The following is an 11086-nucleotide window of genomic DNA, read 5'->3' as shown; positions in this document are numbered from 1 at the left end:
CTGCCCTCCAGATGTTGTTGGAAATCCAACACGTCCCCTCCACCCTCCCTCTCCCACTTCCCGCTCCATTTCTCCTAAATATTTACTGATTTTTATTTACATTCTTTGCCCGAGGTGCCCAGCCCCTGTCAGGTCCCATTTGCATGCTCTTGTTCCCTCCTGCCAGCTCCACTCCTCATCCCTCAAATCCGGAGCCAGGAGTTGTGTGTGGTTGGGTGTTGGGGGTGGTGAAACCTGCGGGCTGGTAGCTCTGGGAAGGGTTGGGCAGGGGGGTGTGGGGAGGGGTAGGTCAGCAACAGGGGCAGCTTGCCTGCAGACTACCCCCCTGCCCCCAATCTGGGATCACTTTAGCCACCCCGCTTTGTTTCACAGGGACTCCTGGAAGGGACTGATGGATACCAGATGCCAGCAGCACCATCACCCAGGGATGACTCTGAAGGTGGGGAGGAGGGAGAGCAGGGACAGACATAACAGGGGGTGAGACAGTTCTGTTCCTGGCCTGTTGGGTGGCTGCTTGGGAGCTGCCCACCCACTCTGGATCTCCATTCCCACACTCATCAAGGAGCCTGGAAACATGATTTTCCACTCCATTCCCAGGCTCCCAGCCCCACTTCCTCCTCTACCCTTCTTAGTTATTGAACCAATTTTTGTTGGACACCTACTGTGTGTCAGTCCCTGTCTTTTGTGCTGACATGTCAGCAAAACGACAGACAATTATTCTTGCTCTGTGGAACTTGCTTTCTCTTGGGAGAGAGTAAATAAATCATGGGGGATGTTAGAAAGTTATAAGTTCCATGAGGAGGGGAAAAAAGCAAGGCGAAAGAAGTCAGGAGGGCCAAGAATGGGGCTAGGGAAGGGGTGCAGTTTTACATAACAGCGTCAGAAGGCAAGACTTGAGCAGAGCTTCGCAGGAGGGGAGAGAGTGAGAGTGGAGCTGGGTAGGGAAGGAGGTTCCAGGCAGAGGAACAGCCTAAGAAGCACACGATGCACTGTGGACCAGGAAGAAGGCCAGCACGGCTTCAGCAGTGGGAGTGGCAGTGAGGGGCATAGGAGAGGAGAGCAGCGAGGAAGGTCTGTGGTTTTTCTGAGTGGAATGAGAGCCTCTGCAGGGTTCTGAGCAGACAGTGACACAACCAGACCTGTTAATGTAACAGGGTGATTCCTGCCTCCCTTGCAATGCCCCCTCCACTCTGGTCACACTGCCTTTCCTTATCTTGCTGTCTCCTGCTTCTCATCTATTACCCTGGGATGTGGTCCTCTCTCCCTATGATTCTCTGCCTGGACTAGCTCCCTCCCAGGTAGCCTGTGGCTTCTATAAAGCTCATCTCCTCCGGGAAGCCCTCCAGGATTGCTCAGAGGAATCTGACTGGCTCTGCCTGGACAGTAGATATCCTTTTCTTTCTCTCTTCCTTACCAGGGGAGGATGCTAAAAAGGGAGATGGTGATGCCTCCCTGGGGCCACTCAAGAACCAGGGGAGGGTGAGTCATTTTCTAGAGGTGCCTCCGCAAATAGCCAATATCCTGCCTCTCATAAGCCTTTCTCCTGAGTTTTTCATGGACACTTCTGTCTTCCCTTTCCTTCCTCTTCATCCTTCTCCTTCCCACCAGAGGCACCTTCCCTCCACCCTGTAAGCATGTAAGCAAGGGACTGAAGCCAGCCACTTCTCTTCTCTGGGGTGTGCCTGGGGAGGACCATCTCAAATGTAAAGAGGTAGCAAGGACTGGACTCCCAAAACCCAAAGACCAGACCCCTGCAAGAGCACAGCAGCAGTGGAACTGTGGCGGGATTCACCGCTCTAACTGGCACCCTCCTCCTCACCCTCCACACCCAGTCTCTGGGGGGCTGCTTGCTATGGAGCAAACTCTGTTTTCAAATAGTGACCAATTGCTAGCCCAAGCACAGAGCTGGTGGCATCCTCTTCCAGTAGGGCACAAACTGTGGCTTCCCCAGCTAGCCTCGGGGACTTAACCATCTTCCCTTCCTGGGGAGCCAAAGGCTCTGAGCTCCTGGTCCTGGCTTGGTTAAGGCTTTGCTCACTTATTCAGGCCCCACTCAAACAACTATTTATTGAGCACCTACTATGTGCCAGGCACTGGGCTAGGCTGGCTCTTGCCCTCATGGAGCCTGCAGTTTAGTGGGGAGCAGACATCAATCAAATAGCCACCCAAATGCAGTCAGGATGACAGCTGTGGTCAGTGCAAAGAAAACGAAGAACATGATGCCCTAAGAGTATGTACGGGGGATTTGACCGGCGAGGGAAGCTGGGGGCCTTCTCTAACAAGGTAATGTCTGAGTTGAAACCCAAGGGATGGAAGAACAGCCCAGGCAGAGGAAACAGTATTTGCAAAGGCCCAGTGGCAGGAGGGAGCATATACAATGTGCTGGGAGAAGGCAGACAAGGCTGGAGTGCAGAGACAGGAATGAGAGGTGGATGCAGACTGACAACGCAAGGCCTTCTAGATCATGTTTAAACCCTTGATCCAAGAACAGAGGAAGCCTCTTTGCATTTTGGAGTTGTGTTGGGTGTGGAAGGGGTGACATGATCATCTCAAGTTGGCTGCAGATCGGGGGTAATGAGAGCGGAGGTGGGAATCCTGTTAGGAGGCGGTGGCAGTGGTCCAGGAGAGAGCTGATGCTGGCTTGAACTAGCAGTTGGCAGGGGATTAGATAAGGGTGGTGTCAAGAATGACGGTTGGATTCCTGCCTGCAGCGTTTCTCACCTGTAAAGAGGAAAGAGACAGCTCGACTTTCTCCTGGCGATAAATGAATTAACGGAGACAAAAATTCTGTCAGGCAGGCATTGGTGTGAGCTGTGAGAGTAGCGCCGCTTGCTCTCCCCAGGCAGGTAGTTGTCTCTTGGTTCTACCCCACATCCTTCAGGCTACCCATACCCATACATAACCTGATGATAAAACCTTGTACTGAAAACCGCAGTGAGCATGATTTAGATTAGACTGCTGCCAACAGGGCTGGAGGAAGCTGTTGGTGGAACCAGGGCCAGGGGATGAAAGAGCAGACAGAATCCAGGTGGAAGGCCACATGCCTGGAGCACGGGAGAAAGGCTGTAAACACCTCACAGAACAGTTCAGGATCTGCTGAAGCTGGCAGTGGCCTGGGAATTAAGAGAGCCGAGGTGGAGGGAGCTTCAAAGGAGATTCCATACTCTGAACCTGCAAAGGTGATGCTCTTCAAAAACCTCAACCTGGGCCTGGTGCAGCGGCTCACGCCTGTAATCCCAGCACTTTGGGAGGCCAAGGCAGGCAGATCACAAGGTCAAGAGTTCGAGACCAGCCTGGCCAATATGGTGAAGCCTTGTCTCTAATTAAAAAATAAAAAAAAATACGAAAATTAGCCCTGCATGGTGGCACACGCCTGTAGTCCCAGCTACTCTGGAGGCTGAGGCAGGAGAATGGCTTGAACCTGGGAGGCGGAGGTTGCAGTGAGCTGAGATCGCACCACTGCACTCCAGGCTGGGTGACAGAGTGAGACTCCATCTAAAATAAAAAAAAAAAGAACCTCCACCTCTTACAGCTTACCTCCTGGAGCCCCTGGTTGATGGAGGAAATAGAGCATGCCCAGAACACAGGGAGACAGAGTAGCCAGGATACAGGGTATAGGCACAAGAGCTAGGCAGGCACACGGGGAACACGCCTGTGGGGATGGAGATGACTTGAGGGGCCTTCCTAGAGGAGAAGGAAGAGGTGGAGGAGAAGGAGGAGATATTCAGATGGATCTGGGGAATGCTGGATATGTCAGTCTTCTCTGGCTCAGCTGGGGTTTGCTCATTTAAGCTGACAGTGAGTTGGATGTTGAGTGATATTGACACCCCTCACCCCACCCCACCCCCAATTCAGCACCTCCCTCCAAGATCCCACGTTGCTGTCTAGTTTCCAGGCCTTTAGTAAAATGATGGTGGGCTCATCATTCAGCTCCCTCATTACCCTTTCCTCCTCTCCCGCTCCAGTTTATAACTCTATCCACTTTGGAAGATCTGCATGCTCTGCTCCTTGTTCCCACCTGCTCCTCCCTGGCCAAGACCCAGAGTAGCCCCTACAGCGAGCACGCACTTGGCTGGGAGCTCAGGGTCTAGTGTGCCTCTGGTTCACATGTTGGCATTTGAGGAGGGCCTGAGTCATCTTGGTCTTCCCTGAGCATTGCTCTACCCCAACGGAGGCCCCTGGCGGTAGGGGGACGAACCTTGGCCTTAGGTGTTGAAGTCAAGTGCAGGAAGGATTTCCTGGGCTACAAAGGGGGACAGCTGAGGGTGTGGAATTCGAGGAATCAACTTATATGCTCCCTGTTGTATGGAAAGTCCGTGGCTGAGGGCTTGGCTGGGAGAGGGTATTGCCTCAGAGAGGAACAGGGACTGCAGCAATAGAGGGGCAAACAAATGGCCGTCAGCACCACCCACGCAGCCAGAGGGACTTTTTTTTTTTTTTTTTTTTTTTGAGACGGAGTCTTGCTCTGTCGCCCAGGCTGGGATGCAGTGGCCGGATCTCAGCTCACTGCAAGCTCCACCTCCCGGGTTTACGCCATTCTCCTGCCTCAGCCTCCTGAGTAGCTGGGACTACAGGCGCCCGCCACCTCGCCCGGCTAGTTTTTTGTATTTTTTAATAGAGATGGGGTTTCACCATGTTAGCCAGGATGGTCTCGATCTCCTGACCTCGTGATCCACCCGTCTCGGCCTCCCAAAGTGTTGGGATTACAGGCTTGAGCCACCGCGCCCGGCCAGAGGGACGTTTTCATCTCACTGTGAACACAGCGCCTGGCCCAGAGTGGGCCTCCAGTGAATGCCTATGGAGAGAAGAGAGATTTTGGTTCCCAGTTCAATTTTCCTCTTAATCTTCCTGATCCTCTAGTTCCTTGTCTACCAAATGGGGTGATAATCTCTACTTCCTATCTTACCAGACTGTCACGAAGAACAAACTAACCAAAGATGGCAAAAGTGCTTTGTAAGTACTTTGTAAACTCTGTTTGAAAACCTACAGGAGGCCCGAGCTCAGCACAGTGCCGGGCCCACCGTGGCTTCTCAGTATTGAATAAATGAATGAATTACTTAATCTCTACCAGAATGTATGTTCCCCACAGGCGCAGACCCAGCCTGTTTCTCCTCAGCACCATTTCCCCAGTTCCTAGCACGGGGAAGGTGACTGACAAGTATTTGCATGGAATGAATGAATGAATGTTGAGACTTAATCCTACCTTCGGGATCTTCGAGAACTTTGGAGGTGGTGAGGCTGATACCACAGGACAACAAACCATGCAGGCTCAACAACCCTGAAGGCAGCTATTATTTCCCAATTTACAGATGAGGAAACAGGCTTAGAGAGATTGAGTGACTTACCCAAGGCCCCACAGCACCTAGTCAGTGATGGATCAGGATGGGAACCCCGGACTCGGCCTCTGATGCCCATGCTTTTACTACCACAGAAGGCTTCTGCTGCTGGGGATCCAGTGGAGCACTGGCCTCTGTGACCATCCCCTGGACAAGCTGGAATGTTCTTTTGTGGTGGGAGGGTATGTCATAATTGCACAGCATCTCAGTGACTCTGCAGCAGGAGGCTGCTGGGTTCAAGAGGCCAAGATTCACTCAGGATGTGCCAGGTCCAGAAACACACACATGCCCAGGATATCTGTGTCCAGATGAAGAGACTGAAGGCAGAGAGGAGAGCTGCCGATGGACTTTCCTGACCCACAAATCTCTGTCGTGTCTGCACACAGCCAGCACCTTCCCTTTTGCACCCTGAGCCATCGCGGCCACCTCAGTGCTCCCACAGACCATGTTCCCTTGGGCAGGGACTCATCACATAACCGCTGCCCTCCCCCTCCTTGAATGAACTTCGGGCTCTGCTGTGCAGCTCACTGCTTCCCAAAGTACGTTCTGTGGGACTATGTCTTGGGCTGTTTGTAGACACTGCTTGCAAAAAATTGCCTGTGATGGAAAAAGCCTGGGAAAACTGTATCAAATGCTCTAACCTGGTTGCATGCTAACCTTGCAAGACTTCTCAGATCCCGTATTACGCTCATGTGGAATGTGAATCTCCAAGGGCTGAGGGGCTTCAGTAAAGAGCATTTTCTAAATTTATTTTGGCCCCAAGCTGTTTCTTCAGGAGCATCTCTTGGGACTGATGTGCTCCAGGGCATACTTGGGGAGTCATTGCTGTAGCTGTGGAGAGTCCCTGAAGCGTTTCAGCAGAATCAGAGGATATGATCAGTCAGTGTCTTAGGAAGACTGTAGGGTGGACTGGAGGAGCCAGACGGGAGGCAAAGAGGGTACTTAGGAGGCAGAGAGGGTACTTAGGAGGCTGCATCAACAGTCTGCAAAAGAGGAAAAGAGCCCTCTTGCCAGTCAGGCACAGTGCCAAACTGGGGTGTCTGTCTTCAGTGAGCTTGCAGTTGAAGCAGGTAGGCTGAGCGCCCACCAGGAGCTCTCCTCTGAGGCAGAAGATGCTAAGTGCTGCAAACGGAGCCGCGTCGTCAATCCAAGAAGACTCCTGATAACTTATTCAACTGGCACTCCGTGGCTTTGGCCAGCTTCCTTTCATTTTCCTTTTCAGGAATCAATAAATAATTTGAAGTTGTCAGGTGGTACTTCGTTGTTGTATTTTAACCCTCATTGATAGGGTTGATGGTCTCAGTGTTCATTCCCAAAAGTCACGTGGGGTCAGTCTACTGCCTCACTGGGGCATTGCAACTGAATGGGGAGACTTGGCTCTAAGGCTTTAAAGTGGTAAATGCCCAGTTTATTTTTAGTCTATTGTGTTGTCACAGGTTCAGTTCCGTGGCACTGAGGACAATTTAGCATCAGCCAGGCATAGGGTATAGGTAGGGCATAATAACATCTGCATCCCCTCCTGCCCCCTAGCCTCTGCCCCTATCTTGCACTCACTCTGCAGCTCCATTTCATGGGATAATGTAATGGGCTAATGCTGCACCCCCTCCCCCTCCCCAGGAGGATCAGAGAGCAACCAGGTCCCCAGAAACACTGGACAAGAGCACAAGAGTCTCTCTTCACTGTCCCTCCAAAGAGTCAATGTGGGAGATTGCCTGTTCTGCTTTAGTCTTCCACCTGCAGCTTGGCTATTCATCCAGCGATTGTGGCTGTCAGGGTACTTTAGAGCGAGCACTGGGCTGTGAGTCAGGACATTGGGGATCTGGTCCTGCCTCTGCCACTACTGCGTGACATTCTCTGGGCCTCGGTTTCCTCGTATGGATAATAGGTATTTGGATCTTTTCCTTTGACTTGCTGTGATTCTCCTGAAACCCCTTCCTCCAGAGATCATCTCTGGGTTCACAGTTGGGGACATTGGAAACACCTTGGGACGCTGAGGTGGGCAGATCACCTGAGGCCAGGAGTTCGAGACCAGCCCAGACAACACAGTGAAACCCCATCTCTACCAAAAAGATAAAAATTAGCTGGGTGTGGTGGCGCACACCTGTAGTCCCGGCTACTTGGGAGACTGAGGCAGGAGAATCACTTGAACCCGGGGTGGAGGTTGCAGTGAGCCGAGATTGCACCACTGCACTCCAGCCTAAGTGACAGAGCGAGACTCCATCTCAAAAAAAAAAAAAAAAAAGAAAAGAAAAAGAAAAAGGAAACACCTTCTCCTCCCTGCCCCAACAGGTTGAATTGGAATGGGATCCTTTCCCTCAGTTCCTGTCTCTCTTTGGAACCAACCCGGAAAACAGATTTGTTTCCAACATAAAAATCTAGTTGAGTCACTCCCCTCTTCAACAGCCTTCAGTGGCTTGCTATTGGCTTCAGGATAAAAGCATCTTTAGAAAGACATAAAAGGTCCTTGGTGGCCCAGCCTCTGCCTACTCTCCAAGCACCTCTCCTGCTTCTTGGCCACGTTAGGCTTCAGCTGCCTGAATCTCATTGCAATTCCCCAAAAGGTTCACGTCCTATCCCTGTGCCTCACTCATGCTGTTTTTTTTTTTTTTCCTGCTCAGAAGAGCTTCCTCCTGTTTGTTTGTCCCACAAGTTCCTATTTGGCCTTCAAGTCTGGCTCAAGTTCTAGCTCCTCCGTAAAGCCTTCCCTGTTTTCTGAGCACTTACTAGGTGTCACTGACTGTGTCAAGCAGTCTCCATGCACCATCATTTAATTCTTACAACCCCATGAGATAGGAGTGATTATTTTTCCTACTTTACAGATGTGGAAACTAAGGCATAGGTAGGACATAGTAATACCTGCATCCTTCCTTGTCCCCAGCCTCCACCCCTGTCCCACACTCACTCTGAGGCTCTGGTTCACAGGGATAATGCAATGAGCTAATGCAGCACCCGCTTCACCTCCCCAGGTGAATCAGGGAGCAACCAGGTCCCCCATAAGTAACTTGTCCAGCATCACAAAATGAGCAGTCAGGATCAAGACCTCACTCCTTTCTGGCTCCAAAAGCCAAGTATTCCCTTACTTCTGGCTCCTGTCCCCATGCAGATTGCAGCTGGTACATACCAACCATCAAAAATCACTCTTTTACTATATGGTTCTTGTGTGTTTGCATGTCTGTAGTCCCACTAGACTGGAAGCTCCTTGAAGGCAGGGCTGTGATGATTAAGTTGGTATGTGCTTGACACATCATGGATGTGCAATTGATGCTGGGTAAGGATGAAAGAAAGTGGAGGGGAAGACTCACTGGGTTCCCCACTGGAGCCCACAAAGCCTCTCACCCCAAAGCCTTGTGTAACTAGTTTGCAATTAATTAGCATTAGTTACCTATTGCTGCTGTGACGAATTACCACAAATTTAGTGGCTTACAAACAAATTGAGCTCAGAGGTCAGAAGTCTGAAATGGGTCAGCAGGGCTGGTTCCTTCTCAAGGGGAGAATTGATCCCTTGCCTTTTCCACTGACTAGAGGCTGCCTGCATCCCTTGGCTCATGGCCCCATCCTCACATCACTCCCACCTCAGCTTCTGTCCTCATGTCTCTGTGAGTCTCTTGACTCCCTCTTTCCCTGATAAGAGTACTTATGATGACACTGAGCTCATCCAGACCATCCAGGATATTCTCCTCATCTCAAGATCCTTACTTACATCTGCAAAATCCCTTTTACCACATAAGTAACATATTTACAGGTTCTGGGGATGAGAATGTGGACATTTTTGAGGGGCCATTATTCTGCCCACCACACCCTGGAAACTGAGAATGAGTCAATTTGGGAAGAATAAAGACTTCCGGAGTCTCAAGTGAGCCCTCTGTCTGGCCTCATCTGCAATCATAGGGATGGGACTGTAGGAGGAGACAGGGTCTTGCTCCATCACCCAGGCTGGAGTCCAGTGGCTTGATCCCCGCTCACTGCAGCTTCAACCTCCTGGGCTCAAGCAATCCTCCCACCTTAGCCTCCAGAGTAGCAGGGATGACAGCACACACCACCATGCCCAGCTCGAGGGACATTCTATGAGCCCAGGATTCTACCCCTAAAGCAGGAGAGATTGAGGTCAGACCACAGGAGTACCATCTCCTTTTCTTGCCATGGGTAACACCTGCTTATCCAACTCCAGCTTTAACTCTGACTATCCCCCAAACCCCCTCAACCTCCACTGAGCTAAAGTCTTGTTGTTTCTGAGACCAAGGCTGGTGCCAGGGATCCGGGGACACCCCCCTCCCACATTGCCTTTGCCTTCCTCTCCTGGTTCGAGACAGCAGGCTCTGTCTTGCGGGTTCTGTGTATGCACAGAGCCCTGCCAGCATGACTCAAATGGGGGCACAGGGACCCTTGAGTCCTCCTTGGGTGCCTTCAGCAGGAAAAAAAAGGATAAAATATGGCCCTGCTTCTCACTGGAAGATTTTTCAGGGAAAAGTTTGGTAATTTAACTGGGAGGTAAAATATTTTCATATTGAAATAACATGGACATGTTATGGAGAAGAATCCAAAATTGGCCAGAATTTTGGAAATAAAACTGGAGATCCATTGCTGGGTAGCCACTGAAGGAAAAGCTGGAGGAAGCAGAGTGGGGTCCTCTACTGGGGATCCTGGGTCGGGGTGGGGTTACGCTGAATTGTTGAGAGAGAAAACAGGTGTGTGCGTGTGCGTGTGCGTGCACGTGCGAGTGTGTGTATTGAGGGCAGCCAGGAGTTAGGGGAATCTGGGGAGATGAATGGCAAATCTGTGTAGAATGAGGCCTGAGGGAGGTGGGGGTGAGGAAAATGTGCCTCTGTTCCTTCCATCCAGCTTCCCCGCCCGCCCCGCCACCCGCAGTCCTGCCTTCACCACTTCTTCCTTCAGACCCTTAACTGGGACCTCTTGCAGGAGAGGCAGATGTTTCTAGATGAAGCCAGATGCTGAGAAACAAGGAGGAACTGGCCCCTCTGGGCTTAGATGCAGTGGGGAATAAAAGCAGGACAGGAAATGCGTGAGAAGGGAGTGTGATCTCCAGCCAGAGCCCTTATAGGCACAGGCCCAGCGAATCCTCACGGCAACTGGGGGAAGCAGGTGTCAGGCCCATTTCACAGATGAATCAGTTGAGGCTTGGCACCACCATCTCAGCTTCTGAGGTTGCCCATTTCTCCGCCCCACCCCTTTTACCACTCTTTCCACACTCTGGCTTGGGCTTTCTGCTTCAGATGGACAAATCCATCCCACTCCTCCTCCACAGAATCCCCCTTCTCCCTTTCAGTCTCACATAGACCCTTCCTCCCTCTTTTTCCTTGCCTTGCTCCCCTGTGCTCTCCTTTCCTCCTCCTCCAGGAAGCTCACCTGAGGCCACTTCCCAGCTCTGTTCTGCTGGTCCGTCTCTTCTTCTACTTGCTCCCCTCCCCAAAGTGGACTGGGAGCCCCCTGTAAGCGCAGACTGTTCCTCCCATCAGCTCACCTAACTAGTTCAAGGCTCAGGACTTCTCACTTACAGTCTTTGTTGGGGCGGGACAGGCAAGTCCCCCACGGCAGGCGCTGGGCATGGGAAGAAGTACAAAGGGAGCCGCCTGGGGGCCCCAGATGAGGAGAGAGTCTTGGCTCCGTCCCCAGCCCCATAAAGAAGGATGTTAACAGCCTCTTAGGGAGTGGGCGAGGGGCGATCAAAGGGGTGGCCGGGGGCTCACTGCTGAGGGAATGGCTCTGTCCACACTCAGGGTCAATGCTGGCAC

At 51.7% G+C, this 11086-nt stretch overlaps 1 long non-coding RNA gene across 1 annotated transcript; it reads right to left on the bottom strand.

Annotated features, from left to right (window-relative positions):
- Nucleotides 1-2432: 2432 nt before the first annotated feature.
- LOC105472348 (uncharacterized) lies at nucleotides 2433-6684 on the bottom strand. The gene is made up of 3 exons (XR_011615283.1): nucleotides 5346-6684; nucleotides 4633-4795; nucleotides 2433-2721 (listed from the first exon to the last, which is right to left on the bottom strand). It is a non-coding gene; the product is annotated as an uncharacterized lncRNA (long non-coding RNA).
- Nucleotides 6685-11086: the final 4402 nt, after the last annotated feature.

This window comes from Macaca nemestrina, chromosome 17, assembly GCF_043159975.1.
Source record: "Macaca nemestrina isolate mMacNem1 chromosome 17, mMacNem.hap1, whole genome shotgun sequence".
Lineage (NCBI taxonomy): Eukaryota > Metazoa > Chordata > Mammalia > Primates > Cercopithecidae > Macaca > Macaca nemestrina.
This window is presented reverse-complemented; position numbering and strand designations above follow the sequence as displayed.